Here is a 15,642-nt window from a genome sequence, read left to right as displayed (position 1 = left end):
GCAGTGCATATACATGAAGATAATGAGCGACCCTGAAAGTAGAGTGAGCAGCCCTGGAAGCAATGTACAGCCACACGGAGACCGGTAAGTATGAAGTGTGTCGCCCAGGTCTATGGGGTACTCGGTCCTGGGTCTGGTTACATTGGGACATTTCACTGGGTTGCCGTTGCCTGGTTCCGTGACCCTGGGGTTGCTTTAAAAGGGGGTTATTTACAAGGGATTGATCAGAGAGCTTTTGTCGTGACGCCACTTGCGGGTTGAGGCTATGATAGTGGAGCTGCCGCTGCACAGTTTCTCACTGGGGCTGGTGTTAGTGGCAGCCTGGATTTGGGCTCTCTGCAAGTAAGGCCAGGCCCCAGGGGATAGATGATGTTGTTGGGCACGGAAAGAATGTAGTTGTAGAGATTAGCAACCCGATGAAGGCTGGTCTTCACCACTGGTTTCCTTAGTTCCAGTGCCGGTGTGATTAACTGGTTGCTTCTTTCCCCTACATCTGTCTCTAGTTGGTGGGTCCCCGTGGCTTGGATTATCTGGGGGCCCCTTCTGGTTGTTTTTCAGTCTCAGTCCATATAACAGGTAGCTTGAACCCTGCAGGGTCGGTTCCTCTGGTCCTGTTCCCAGATTCTCCCATTACTACTGTGTCCCGAACTTTACAGTCAGTGAGGTCCTGGATGATCCCCTCACTGTGTAGATTTTATCACGTCTGCCTGAAGCGTTTGCCTGACCTAGAGCTCTGTACCCCATCTGTGCTATGGTTCCGGGAGTACTCCACCATACTACACCGGCAACCACACGCCTTGGCCCTGAGGTCACCATTACACTCGCCTGTCAGTGCAGTTACATCCGTCTCCTCTCACTTCCACTTACTGACTGTCTGACCCCTCCCCGAACAGGTTTGAGTCCTGTTCGTGATGCCAGGAAAAGCTGTGTCGCCCAGGGCTATGGGGTACTTGTTCCTGGGCCTGGTTACGTCGGGACAGTTCACTGGGTGGCCGTTGCCCGGTTCTGTGACCCTGGGGTCGCTTTTAAAAGGTTTTTTTTACAGGGGATTGATAAGGGAGTTTTTGTCGTGACACCACTTGTGGGTTGCGGCTATGGTAGTGGAGCTGCCGCTGCACAGTTTCTCACTGGGACTGGTGTTAGTGGCAGCCTGGATGTTGGGCCCTCCACAAGTAGGGCCAGGCCCCAGGGGATAGATGATGTTGTTGAGCGTGAAATGAATGTGGGCCACACAAGGGATTGCAGTGCAACTGATCTCTTTACTCACGTTGTTGTAGAGATTAGCAACCAATGAAGGCTGGTCCTCACCACTGGTCCCCTTAGTTGCAGTGCAGGTGTGATGTCCTGGTGGCTTCTTTCCCCTGCACCTGTCTCTGCCTGGTGGGTCCCCATGGCTTGGAGCATCTGGGGGTCCCCTCCTGGTTGTCTCTCAGTCTGTATAACAGGTAGCTTGAACCCTGTGGATTGCTTCCTCTGGTCCTGTTCCCCGGTTGTCCTGTTGCTACGGTGTCCCGAACTTTATGGTCAGTGAGGTCCTGGATGGTCCCCTCACTGTGCAGATTTTATCAGGTCTGCCTAGAGCGTTTGCCTGACCTAGGACTCTGTATCCCGTTGGTGCTATGGTTCCAGGAGTACTCCACCATACTTGACCGGTAACCACACGCCTGGGCCCTCAGGTCACTGTTACACTCTGTCAGTGCGGTTACGTCCGTCTCCTCTCACTTCCACTTACTGACTGTCTGACCCCTCCCCGCTGGTTGTCGTCTAGGGAACTAGATAGGCTCCACCCCTAGGTGGCCATCCACTGGGTCCAACCCTAGCCTGTCACCAGTCTTTGGGAATGGGGAAAAGCAGGGATTAAATTTAATATTTAGCTGTTACCGGCAGTGGTCTTCTGGATCCCTGGGGGTAGGTCCTGCATCCTGGTTGGGATGCAGTTCCCTGTAGCTCCTGATGGCTTCAGGGGCACTACAGAAGCGCTTTACTTCATTCTTATTGTCTTTGTTTTTTTCCTCGTTTTTTTTATTTTTATTATATTGTTGGCTGGATCCAGATCGTTATTGGGAGTTCCCTGAGAACTCCAGGCCCAGAGTCAGTGCTTGAGTTCTTTTGAAATAGCGCAGATCCAGACTTTTAACATACAGGTCCACCCATCAGCAGTACTGATGTAAGTATATGGATTAATGAAAAACACATTTAGCACACGGATGGTATCCATGTGCTATCCATTTGCAGCCCGTGTTTAACATTGCAGAGGATAAGAGAAGATCTGCAATTAATTCGTGTATTTGTCCATACATGAAAAACACTGATAACACACTGACTAAACAAATGGATTCAAAATACTGATGGCACTGATACAATTTTTTGCATACACGAAAAACACTGATGTTTGACAGAGGCCTATGAGTTCAAAATTACAAAGAAAAAGTGTGATATTCACTGTGGCCACAAAAAGCAGAGACATTTTACTGAAAGCGATCAGTTAAGTCCAACCTGTGATAGACCACCAGTTTGAATGATTGTGGGAAAGGCTTTTACATGCATAAAATAACACAAAGAGCAGGAACTCACCCTTCTTAAGTCTAGTACCGGTGCTTCGCCACTGCTTAGGTCTCTGTGTTTTGCCTGCAGCAATGACACCATGTTGACCATGGGCATCACCGCTGAAGCCAATCACTGAGGTATGTGACTTGCGCAGATTACATCAGCGGAGCTGATTGATTGGGTGCAGGGTGATAAGAGCTTTTGACATGATGTCACCACTGTACACAAAACACTCAGACCAAAACAGAGGCAAAGAGCAGACATTGGACCCAGAGAAAATGCGGACTTGCTCTTTTTGCTATGATATGTATATTAAATCTTTTGGGATCCACTTTTCTTGAAGTGAAAAAATCCTTAAAGTGTCTGTTACTTCTGTACAGCAACATGCATGGCATGCTGCCATTTAACACTGAGTGCAAGACTGTCTATCAGGACTGGTGGTATAGCTTTCAAATCTTAGACTGACAGCATCCTAACGTCCTGAATTTATCACTAAAGTGCATCCCATGTATAGTCATTAGAGTTTGGAGAGGTAGTTCAACCCAAAAATATATAAAACATATTTTTAAATAGTTTTAAAGAGTAGGTTACAAGATCTAATATATAAAGCTGGGTGTATGTGTGTGCGTGTGTGTGTGTGTGTGTGTGTCTGCTAAAGGAATCCACACCGTCGCATTTACAATCACGAACTTTTGCCCAGACACCCCATGTGACTCAGAAAATGTCATAGACTATGTTTTGATGGGAAAATTTAACCCTGCGCTTTACAGTTACTCTCCAAAAAATCTGCTTCCATTAAAGTCAATGGAGCTGTGAGATACAGGTTATTAATAGGAGCTGTGATTGGTTGCTATAGGCAACAAAATAAATTGTTAGTATAAGAAGCTTATGTGTGAGGTAATAAAATGTCGGTGGGGAGATAGAGAGAGACAGAAAGAGACAGACAGACATAGGCACAGACAGAGTAAGAGACAGACAGGAAAAGAGACAAAGAGAGAGAGAGACAGACAGGGGCCGAGACAAAGAGAGAGAGACAGAAAGTCAAAGAGACTGACAGAGGCAGACAGACAGGTAAAGAAACAGGCACAGAGAGACAGAGAAAGAGACAGACAAACAGGGAAAGAGACAAACAGAGACAGACATGGACAGAGACAGACAGACAGGGAAAGAGACAGACAGGGAAAGAGACAGAGACAAGGAAAGACAGGGAAAAAGACAGAGACAAAGAAAGAAACAGGGAAAGAGACAGAGACAAGGAAAGACAGGGAAAGAGAAAGGGAAAGAGACAGAGACAGGGAAAAAGACAGAGACAGGGAAAGAGACAGATGGGAAAAGAGACAGATCTGGAATGAGACAGACAGGGAAAGAGACAGACAGACAGATACAGAGATAGAGAGAGACAGAGCCAAACACAGAGATAGAGACACAGACAGACACATTGATAGAGAGAGACAGACACAGCGATAGAAAGAGACAGGCAGACAAAGAGATAGAGACAGACAGAGATAGAGACAAACAAGAAAGACTGATACAGAGACAGACAGAGAGATAGACACAGACAGACAGAGATATAGACACAGAAAGAAAGACAGACATGGATAGAGACAGAGACACATATGGATAGAGACAGATACATAGACATACAGACAGACAGAGACAGACAGGGAAAAAGACAGAGAGACAGACACACAGGGAAAGAGACAGACAGAGAGACAGACACACATACAGACACATAAAGACAGACAGAAAGAGACAGACAGACAGACACAGACAGAGACAGACAGATAGACAGAGGCAGACAAATAGAGACAGACAGAGACTTGGAGAGATAGAGAGACAGTTACTATCCCGGGCAATACTGGATACTACAGCTAGTTGACTAATTAGTTCAATTCTTTGACAATTACCTTGATCACGAGATAGACACTCAGATCCTGGGTCATGGCAGCTTTGTTTTCAGTTTTTGCATGACCCGGGATAGCATTTCCTCCATCAACACATGACCAGTGCTACGTGTGGGGGATCCACGGCAAATTGACTGCAAGTAGAATATCCTGGAATTCCCAGGTCCCGGCAAATTAAAATAGTTTGCAATTTGATTTTTGGTTATCACAAACAGAAAAATTGCCAGTGCCATTTTGCGCATTACTTCAATCAGAAAGTGAGCTCATGACATCAGATCTAGCTGCAAAAACCTTCCCCATAATGCCTTGCAGCTATCTTATCATATGATCTAGCACACCCATTCAATGGGGACTACTACACAGGCTTTAAAAGAAAAAGGCAGTAAAAGCAGCAGCCATTTTAGGATTTTACAGCCTAGGGATAAGAGGTTAGAGTGCACAGTCATCATTACAGATAAAGATATAAAGACCTAAATCAAAGTGGGAAGTATACTGCATTCCTGAAAAACATTGAGAATAGGAGTGATAGTCTCAACCTGTGAATAATATCACAAAGAGTCAATAATAAGGGAAGTGCTGGATCTTCAGAATCAGTGTGACTATAAATTGATTCTACAGTAAAGCATCTTAATAACACCCTTTTTTATTATTGATGCACTGCAAGCAAGGAGGGCAGTGTAATACCCTTCTGTCCTAGTTTTGAAGAAAAATACTGAAATCAAAAGCTTTACTGTCTGATAAAAGTGTCTTGACTTGTTCAAGCTTTTACTAACTTGGACAAGCCATAATCAACTTTTTTTTTTTTGCAAAGGATATTTTATATTTTTTTCATTTATATATAATTTTTTAAAAGCAGAATATAAATCTTTAAATTTCAGAAATTTAAACCCAACTCTGTCCCTCAAAAAATATGCATGTTGAAAAAAAATGTAGGTTTCTTTGCCCACTTCCTTGTTCTAATAATCCGATTATTATATAATTATCTATCTAGCTTTCCTTGTGCAGTCTTTTTTATGAATGGCTGTATAAACACCAACAAAGAAGTTATTTGTTCCCAAAAAGGGACACATTTTGGACTGTTATCTCTTCTCTCCTTCCGTCTTTGGTCTACTCTTCAGGTCTTCCTTTGGTCAAAAAAAAAAATTGTTACCAATAACATTATTTTAGGGGTCAATAGCTCTTTAACCCCTTTACAGATTAAAAATGTGGCAAGAAAGGGTCCTTATTCTGATCTACCATTTTAAAAGAAAAAAAGAAAGAAAAAAGTGAATAGCACTCCCAGCGTCAGAAAATTTCCAAAGTTTTTAGCTACCGAGGATAACTGAGACCCTGGAGATCATGATTTGAGCTGAGGTTTCTGGTCCCTGGTCACATGATCACCAGTATACAATGTATAAAGGTCATTATGTTACAGTAAATGTCAGTGCTGGTAAAAAATTATTTATCTCCCACCTAGCATGTACAAACATGTCAGATGGGAGATAAATGTCCTCCTACGGTCCCCCAGTCCACTAGTGTGGCCAAAGTTCCCCCCGGTCCACCTCTTCCTCCCTATCATTTAAAATAGCAGGTGCACGAGTGGTGCGCCTGCTGCATTAATCCTCCTCCTCTGATTTCTGTGTCATCTGACGTCAGATGAGAAAGAAAAGTCCTCCTCAGGTCCAGCCAGGTCACCGCCTGTCACCCCCGGTCTCCCCTGGTCCCTTTGGTACCTCCTGCAACCCCTCTTTCTCCTTGTCTTCAGAAAAATTCTAGACTTAAGGCGCAGAGAGCCGGCTTGCTCTTAGCCGATTCCCTGCGAGCAGTGAGACTGAGTTTACTGCAGTTCACACTGCTCTCAGTTGGACCCAGTGAGTGTAGCTGCAGTATTCTCACTGAGACCACTGCAGCCACACTCCTCACATGGAGTGCCTGCTCGTCCAGAAAAAGAGGGATACATTCCCCAAGCATGCCCCCCATATCCTAGAGAACAGAGTCGTCATGGGACCTCCAAAATGGATTATGGCGGACCGGATTTTTTTTTCTGTTCAATAATTTGGTGAAAGAGGGAATGTGTTGGGGAATGTTTTTTCAAATAAAATTTTTGCTTTTAATTTTTCTATTACTGATTGGGTTAGTAATGTCAGGTATCAGATAGATGCCATGACATTACTAACTCTTGGGCTTGATGCCAGCAGACACTACACAGCTGGTACGACCCACATATACAGTCAGGGCCAGAAATATTTGGACAGTGACACAAGTTTTGTTATTTTAGCTGTTTACAAAAACATGTTCAGAAATACAATTATATATATAATATGGGCTGAAAGTGCACACTCCCAGCTGCAATATGAGAGTTTTCACATCCAAATCGGAGAAAGGGTTTAGGAATCATAGCTCTGTAATGCATAGCCTCCTCTTTTTAAAGGGACCAAAAGTAATTGGACAAGGGACTCTAAGGGCTGCAATTAACTCTGAAGGCGTCTCCCTTGTTAACCTGTAATCAATGAAGTAGTTAAAAGGTCTGGGGTTGATTACAGGTGTGTGGTTTTGCATTTGGAAGCTGTTGCTGTGACCAGACAACATGCGGTCTAAGGAACTCTCAATTGAGGTGAAGCAGAACATCCTGAGGCTGAAAAAAAAGAAAAAATCCATCAGAGCGATAGCAGACATGCTTGGAGTAGCAAAATCAACAGTCGGGTACATTCTGAGAAAAAAAGGAATTGACTGGTGAGCTTGGGAACTCAAAAAGGCCTGGGTGTCCACGGATGACAACAGTGGTGGATGATCACCGCATACTTTCTTTGGTGAAGAAGAACCCGTTCACAACATCAACTGAAGTCCAGAACACTCTCAGTGAAGTAGGTGTATCTGTCTCTAAGTCAACAGTAAAGAGAAGACTCCATGAAAGTAAATACAAAGGGTTCACATCTAGATGCAAACCATTCATCAATTCCAAAAATAGACAGGCCAGAGTTAAATTTGCTGAAAAACACCTCATGAAGCCAGCTCAGTTCTGGAAAAGTATTCTATGGACAGATGAGACAAAGATCAACCTGTACCAGAATGATGGGAAGAAAAAAGTTTGGAGAAGAAAGGGAACGGCACATGATCCAAGGCACACCACATACTCTGTAAAACATGGGGGAGGCAACGTGATGGCATGGGCATGCATGGCTTTCAATGGCACTGGGTCACTTGTTTTTATTGATGACATAACAGCAGACAAGAGTAGCCGGATGAATTCTGAAGTGTACCGGGATATACTTTCAGCCCAGATTCAGCCAAATGCCGCAAAGTTGATCGGACGGCGCTTCATAGTACAGATGGACAATGACCACAAGCATACAGCCAAAGCTACCCAGGAGTTCATGAGTGCAAAAACGTGGAACTTTCTGCAATGGCCAAGTCAATCACCAGATCTTAACCCAATTGAGCATGTATTTCACTTGCTCAAATCCAGACTTAAGACGGAAAGACCCACAAACAAGCAAGACCTGAAGGCTGCGGCTGTAAAGGCGTGGCAAAGCATTAAGAAGGAGGAAACCCAGCGTTTGGTGATGTCCATGGGTTCCAGACTTAAGGCAGTGATTGCCTCCAAAGGATTCGCAACAAAATATTGAAAATAAAAATATTTTGTTTGGGTTTGGTTTATTTGTCCAATTACTTTTGACCTCCTAAAATGTGGAGTGTTGGTAAAGAAATGTGTACAATTCCTACAATTTCTATCAGATATTTTTGTTCAAACCTTCAAATTAAACGTTACAATCTGCACTTCAATTCTGTTGTAGAGGTTTCATTTCAAATCCAATGTGGTGGCATGCAGAGCCCAACTCGCGAAAATTGTGTCACTGTCCAAATATTTCTGGACCTAACTGTATTACCCCATTTGCTGTCGCACCAGGGCAACAGGATGAGCCAGGCTGAAGCACCAGGATTGGCATATCTAATGGATATGTCACTTCTGGGGCAGCAGAAGCCTTCTATTTTTAGGCTAGAAAGGGCCAAATAACCATGGCCCTTCCCACCCTGAGAAAACCAGATGACAGCTGTCCGCTTTACCCTGGCTGCTAATCCAATTTGGGGGACCCCAAGTTTTTTTAAATTATTTATTTAAACAAAACAGCATGGGGGTGACCTTTATTTTGGATTGCAAGAAAAGGTAAAGCTATTAGTTGGGATTTGCAGGCTGCAGCGTTCTACTTTACCCTACCTGGCTATCAAAAATGGAGGTGACCCACATGTTTTTTCTTAATAATTTATTTTTTTGGCTTAATACAAGGCTGAACATCCCTTAGTGTCACATGGCTAAAGGGTGCCAGCTCAGAATACATAGGGGGTGGGACATTATATATGTGTTTTACTTCTGTCTGTCTATCTATCCTAGCTTTAAGGCTGTGTGCCCACTATCAGTGTTTGTAGCGTTTGGAGTGTTTTCGCTGCGTTCAAAACTCTGCGGTGCGCAGTATATGCACAATGGAAGGATTTTTAGAAATCTCATGCCTACTGTGCCTGTTTTTTCCATAGCATAAACGGACCTGTAGCATGCCTTCCCGAGCTGCAGGATGTCACTTTATGCTGTGTAGACGATAGTGTTCTCCATGGGGAGAATAGAGCTAAAGTATGCAGCGGCCTGAACCCAGATCATGGACACGAGCAGCTGCGTTCTCCCATGGACTACTTGCATCTCCACAGGAAGTCTGACACTGCATCTTAGATGCAGTGTCGCCGGATCATGGACACATAGCCCAAAAGTGAGAAATTTCGCACTACAGCAGCATTTTTTGTGAAGTACCTGTGGATTCAAAAGGCTCACTATACCCCTGAATAAATTCCTTGAGGGGTCTAGTTTCCAAAATGGGGTCACTTGTGGGGGGTTTCTGCTCTATAGTTACCTTTAGGGGCCCTGCAAATGCAACATGGTGTCCACAATTTATTTAAACTTTTCCAAAATTTAAATGGTGCTCCTTCTGTTCCGAGCCTTCCTGTTTATCCAAACAGGGGTTTTTGGCTACATGTGGGGTATCCCTGTGGTCATAAGAAATTATGTAACAAACTGTGGGGTCCACTTTTTGGTGTTGCCTCATGAAAAAGAGACATTTGGTGCTAAAGCAACATTTTTTTGAAAAATATGAAATTTTTCAATGGGACAACCTAAGATTATCAAATTCTGTGAAGTACCTGTAGGTTCAAAATGCTCACTATACCCCTGGATAAAATCCTTGAGGGGTCTAGTTTCCAGATTGGAGTCACTTGTGGGGGAGCGCCACTGTTTAGGCACCTCAAGGGATTTCAAAACGTAACATGGTGTTCGCTTATGATTCCAGCCAATTTTGCAGTCAAATGGTGCTCTTTCCCTTCCAAGCCCTGCTGTGTGCCCAAACAGTTGATTTCCACAACATATGAGGTATGGGTATACTTAGGAGAAATTGCACAATAAAAGTGTAAAGGGGTTGTCAAAAAGTTAGATTCGTAGAGCAATCTTAAAGAAAACAGACTAAGAAATGTTTTTTATTACATCTATATTTGTTAAAATAATTCACTAGAGGTTATTTTTTGTATTGTATATCTGTATAGCTGCCTTTCTTGTACAGGATAATCTTTGGGTAGGATTAACCAGGGACATACAGGCATTATCAGGGTTAGACCAAGTTGAGTGAGAGCACCATTGTCACAGTCAGACAAAGCCAGTCCTAGAGCCATTGTAGGTTCTTCTCAGCTGATTAGCTACACACATACAGTATAATTTCCCCCTGGTTTCCTAAGGGGTGCTTCACACATAGCGAGATCGCTACCGAAATCGCTGCTATGGCACGGTTTTGGTGACGCAACAGTGACCTCATTAGCGATCTCGCTGTGTGTGACACTGAGCAGCGATCTGTCCCCTGCTGCGAGATCGCTGCTCGTTACACACAGCCCTGGTTCGTTTTCTTCAAAGGCGCTCTCCCGCTGTGACGCACAGATCGCTGTGTGTGACAGCGAGAGAGCGACGAAATGAAGCGAGCAGAGAGCAGGAGCCGGCATCTGGCAGCTGCGGTAAGCTGTAACCAGGGTAAACATCGGGTAACCAAGGTGGTTACCCGATATTTACCTTAGTTACCAGCCTCCGCAGCTCTCACGCTGCCTGTGCTGCCGGCTCCGGCTCTCTGCACATGTAGCTGCAGTACACATCGGGTTAATTAACCCGATGTGTACTGTAGCTAGGAGAGCAAGGAGCCAGCGCTAAGCAGTGTGCGCGGCTGCCTGCTCTCGCGGTTATGATCGCGGCTTCGGCTGCTGTGTTTGACAGCTAAGCAGCGATCATAACAGCGACTTACAAGGTCGCTGTTACGTCACAGAAAATGGTGACGTAACAGCAACCTCGTTGTCGCTGTCGCTTAGTGTGAACCAGCCCTTACTGTTTTTACCCTCTTTAATTTTTATTTACTATTCCCTTTTATTTACAACCTCGTCACATTACTCATGTTTGCCATCATTGACATAAAAAAGCTTATACTCACCTCATGTGTCGGCGCCATTCCAACAGTAACGGCACGCATGTTTCCAGGGCTCACATGAGGTTGTTACATCACACAAGCCCTGTAACCACTGGCCAGCTGGCCGGTCACTTCCTGTTAATTACTTAAACGTCCGAAGGTGGGGACACTATACATGGCAGTGATTGAGTGCAGAGCTCGCGTGATCCCTGGTAATGCTTATGGAGGCATTGTTGTTGGATTGGTGCCGGCACAAGAGGTGAGTATAAGCTTTTTTATTTTAATGTTTTAAAAAATGGGAAAAGAGAAGGGGTTGTGGACAACTCCTTAAAAACTAATAAACCATTATACTCACATGTGCTAATCCTGCCTCTCACCAGTCCGGCCATTGTAACTTTCCACCCAGTCCACCATTCTATGCTTGAATCTTATTCCGCCCTAAGAAACGTCTTTCTTCATATCTTCTCTCCTTCTGTCTTTGGTCTACTCTTCAGGTCTTCCTTTGTTCAAAAAATTTGATACGGATAACATTATTTTAGGATCGATTCGCTCATCTCAAATCACTACGTATTATATTACCACGCTATAAATACCAGATAATAGCATTAGTATAACAGTATGTCAATATGACGAGAGAAAGGATTCACACCATTTCTAGGTAACCAAATGGTAAATATTGTCCTAAAAGAGAAGACGTAGCTATGGAGAAGTATATTTAGCAATGTATATGCATTTAGAATATATACAGTATGTAGCATTGGTCACATTCTCTGTAGTGCCTATAAAGCCTTCACATTAGGCTGATTCCATTATGATTTCTATTTTGAATGTTACACCAAATAGTATATATACGCAGACATTAATGGGATTGTGCTCTCATCCAATGACTAACAAGTAATTATATTTTTTAAATTACCTGGAAGAACTTTTTGGTCCAAACTATTATTATTATTATTTTTTTTTGCTATTTAGATCATCACTCATAAAGATTGAGCTATATTTTGACAGATACTGACAAAAGAGTGCCGGGGAATTGTGACACAATTGTCACCTTCAATGTGCTGAAGTTGAAAAACTCAGTTTGAGTGCTAGGTACTAATTAGAACGGCTATATTAGGAAAGCAAATACACTGAAGTCTAATATTAAACAAAGAGCAATTCTCATCTCAAAGGTTTTCCATTGTGTGCGGCTTATTTCATAAAGCCGTTTTGCATTCTAATGAAGTACAAACAATTACTAGTAGAGTAACTAATTTCATGCTATTACCGAAATCATATAAAACAATTCTCACTGTTTTATGAATTTTTAATGGCAATTTTGTACATGTTAATTGAGGAATTCATTGACTTTATATAATGAAATTTATATTTTATCTTTGCTCACAGGAAGTTCCATAATAAGAAAATGAGAAGAAATATGGTGAGTATTTAAAGGCAAAACAAGCAGTAAATACAGGCAATAGATAATCCAGCAAAAATTGCCTACATAGAGCTGATAATACATTGCTACATTGTTCTTCAGACACTTATAATGGGCATATAATATACAGAGAATTTCAAATTCTACAGGCGCATTTATTATTCATTATGGACCCCTGCCCTTCCACACTCTCCAGACTGATTTCAATAGAAATTCAATGTTTCTTTTATTCATAGTATTTTGTAAATACTGGACTAATATAATCAGTCTTTTTTTAATTAGTTTTTATTAAAAATAATCAAATTAAATCCTCATTAGGAAGCGCGGCACATAAAATGTAATGACTTCTGTTCTACCACATTTGGATGTAGAGTATTCTTAACACAGATTGATCCAAAACAGGAATTTGGGGAATTAAAACACTTTTACATGTGGATTTTTCACCTTAGATTTAATAGCATGTTATGGATTATTTTTTCAACTAGCAACATTTCTATTAAGTTTTTTTGAAGACAGGAAAATCTGAGTTTTTCAAAAAGAATCCACTTCAGTAAACCCCCACTTTTTTCATTTTGAGGCTGTTTTTTTTTCTTTTCCTAATATTTTGTGAAGATTTTTCTAATTTTTTTTACCACATTGGTTTTCTGCCTTTTGACTTAAGCAAGAAACATTCTATGATGACTTTTTCAAAACCTTTTTGACAAAAAATGTGCAAAAAAGAAAAAAAATAAGCATATTTGAAGATGTTTTGATGTGTATTTTGGAACCGATCTGCTTTAATTTCCCCCTAAAAAAAACCCTTAGTATGAATGTTCCCTCATGTTCCAATTTATAGCTGGAGAATTGTAACAAAATCTGCTAAAAAATTGATATGCAAGACCAGAGTCACACTTGCAAGTGACTCGCGCGCGTCTTAATTACATCACTCGGCACGGCCGCACACTCTCCGGACAGGAGCGTGTCAGCTGCATGTATTTCTATGCAGCTGAGACCCTCCTGTCCGGAGAGTGTGCGGCCGTGCTGAGTGATGTAATGCAAGAGTCACTCGAGTCACTCGCAAGTCTAACCCCAGCCTAAGACAGAGTTAACATACTGCTTTTTGGGGGGTGAAATTTGATCCTTTTCTAAAATCCTCTTCAAACACTGCCTCCAATGCTAATTGAATATTTTTTCTAGTTTTGTAAATGGAAAACTAACTCTGTGGTCACACAACAAGATTTTTGAAAGTTATTTTGCGATTAAGAATAGAAAACTTCACCCAGGGAAAAAAAAGCATCGACATGTCACTTCTTTAACCAAATTTGACATTGTCAATTCAAAGGTTTGAAAACTATTTTTTTATGCAAAATCTTTAAAAAACACATCAAAAACCTTCTTATGGAGATTTTACATCAACAGTTTAAAATATAAATCTCTTCTCCTCTCTCATTCGCTCCTCATGCAACTGACTCCAAGACTTTTCCCGAGCATCCCCAGTCTTCTGGAACTCACTGCCTCAACATGTCAGACTATCTGCTACCCTTGCAAGCTTCAAACAGAACCTGAAAACTCATCTGTTCAGAAATGCCTATAATCTACAATGACCTCACTGCTTCACCACCGTGCGGAGCTGCCGCCTGACCACCATGCGGAGCTGCCTCCTCACCACGGTGCGGAGCTGCCGCCCAACCTACACCCCACCTACTGTCTCCTCCCCAAAATCCTGTCTCCTCCCCAAAATCCTATAGAATGTAAGCCCGCAAGGGCAGGGCCTTCTTCCCTCTCTACTAGTCTGTCTACTGTAACTTGTATATGTATTCTGTATGTAAGCCCTCCTCATGTACAGCACCATGGAATCAATGGTGCTCTATAAATAAATAATAATAATAATAATAATAAATATAATAATAACAAATGAGAAAATGCTGTTACTTATGTTAATAATGGCAATGTATCTGTAATAATCGGATGCTATACAGATGTTCTGTATGGGATATGGTTTTTTTTTTGCACCCATACACTTTGGGCGGCTCTCATTCAATATATGGAAGAGTCTCAAATCTCTTGGACTCACAAATAATCTTTCTGCAGAAATTCAGAGTATGAATGTTTTTTGTGTTACTTCAAAGAATACTCATGATTGCAATTTCCATCATAACCATTATTACAATTTTATGCAGAGTACATTGGATACATAGGCCCTGATTTATCACAGATTTTGCAGTTGTGTAATTCATGGGTAATGCCCCAAGATTTAAATTTGCTATGTCTTATGTGTATAATGTTAACTAATATAAATGCATGTGTTAGTATTTACCGTAAGTGGTTTTTAGAGAAGAAGTTCTGTATGTTGAAGAGTTAGGCCTGTAGACTGTAAACTAGGTTGCCATATTCTGCCACCTAGCGTCGGGTTAGATTAGCGGTAAAGCGAGTTTTAAAAGATGTTAGATAAGATAGGGTTAAGGTAGCAAAAGGGAGGATTGACATGTGCTGGTGCAAATGTCTAGACAAGAGAGCTCCAGAGGATGGTCAGTCAAGAAGTGGGTTCAAAGAAAGAGGATATGGCCTCAGAAATAGGGCAGTCAGGGAGCCCCCAGGCAACCTCTGGATTTCCGGAGTCTATGGCTCATCCCAGCGGGCTTAGAGGGTCATTCATCTAGAGAAGATGCTGTAGCCCAGAAATAGATGAAGGTGTGCGATATTAGGGGGATGGAAACACAGACCCCGGAGTTTTATGGACAAGGTCCGAAATAGCAGGGGACAGAACAAGTAGTACCCCACAAAGAGTGAAAGGAGGGTCATGTCGCTCATAACGGTGTGAAGAATAAAAGTAACAAAACTGGTTAGCCAAAGTACCAAGTAAGTGTTATGCACCCCCCCACCCCCGAATCCATGTCCACACATGGAAGCTCCTTGATGGATTGTGATGTCAGCATGACCCGGGGCTGGCCAATTCATTTAGTAGAAGTAAGGTATAAAAAGCTTATAAAAGTAGCAAACTTTTGGTGTAATGCACAGCTGCTCTAAAATGTTGTGATTTTGGCAGTCTCACACTGCTACTATCTGTGTGACCTTGCAACAGCAGTGACATCAGTAACATTACTAACATAATTCATTATTGCTCGTCACAGTCGCCGAGTCTAGAGGAGCACAGCCTGACCAGGAGAGTCTGCTGATAAAACTTATGAAGCTTCATTCTCACAAAGTTCACAAGCCTGCATAAATTTTGAACTACCGATTTGAGCGATGTCGTGTGACTGCCATGGACTATGTCGGACTTGCATGGGCTTATTGTCTTCTAATAAATTGGTGAACGTGAGATGGTTTCTTGTCT

General features: G+C 42.3%; 1 long non-coding RNA gene across 1 annotated transcript in view; it reads left to right on the top strand.

Annotated features, from left to right (window-relative positions):
* LOC142244103 (uncharacterized) overlaps positions 1-14,156 on the top strand; it is a 129,529-nt gene extending 115,373 nt beyond the window's left edge. The window contains exons 2-3 of the long non-coding RNA XR_012724440.1: positions 12,296-12,329; positions 13,785-14,156. This is a non-coding gene — a long non-coding RNA (uncharacterized LOC142244103). The remainder of the gene's footprint in view (positions 1-12,295; positions 12,330-13,784) is intronic.
* The last annotated feature ends 1,486 nt before the right edge of the window (positions 14,157-15,642 follow it).

Source organism: Anomaloglossus baeobatrachus, chromosome 6 (genome assembly GCF_048569485.1).
Source record: "Anomaloglossus baeobatrachus isolate aAnoBae1 chromosome 6, aAnoBae1.hap1, whole genome shotgun sequence".
Lineage (NCBI taxonomy): Eukaryota > Metazoa > Chordata > Amphibia > Anura > Aromobatidae > Anomaloglossus > Anomaloglossus baeobatrachus.
The sequence above is the reverse complement of the archived record's forward strand: the minus strand, read 5'-3'. Positions and strand labels throughout refer to the sequence as shown.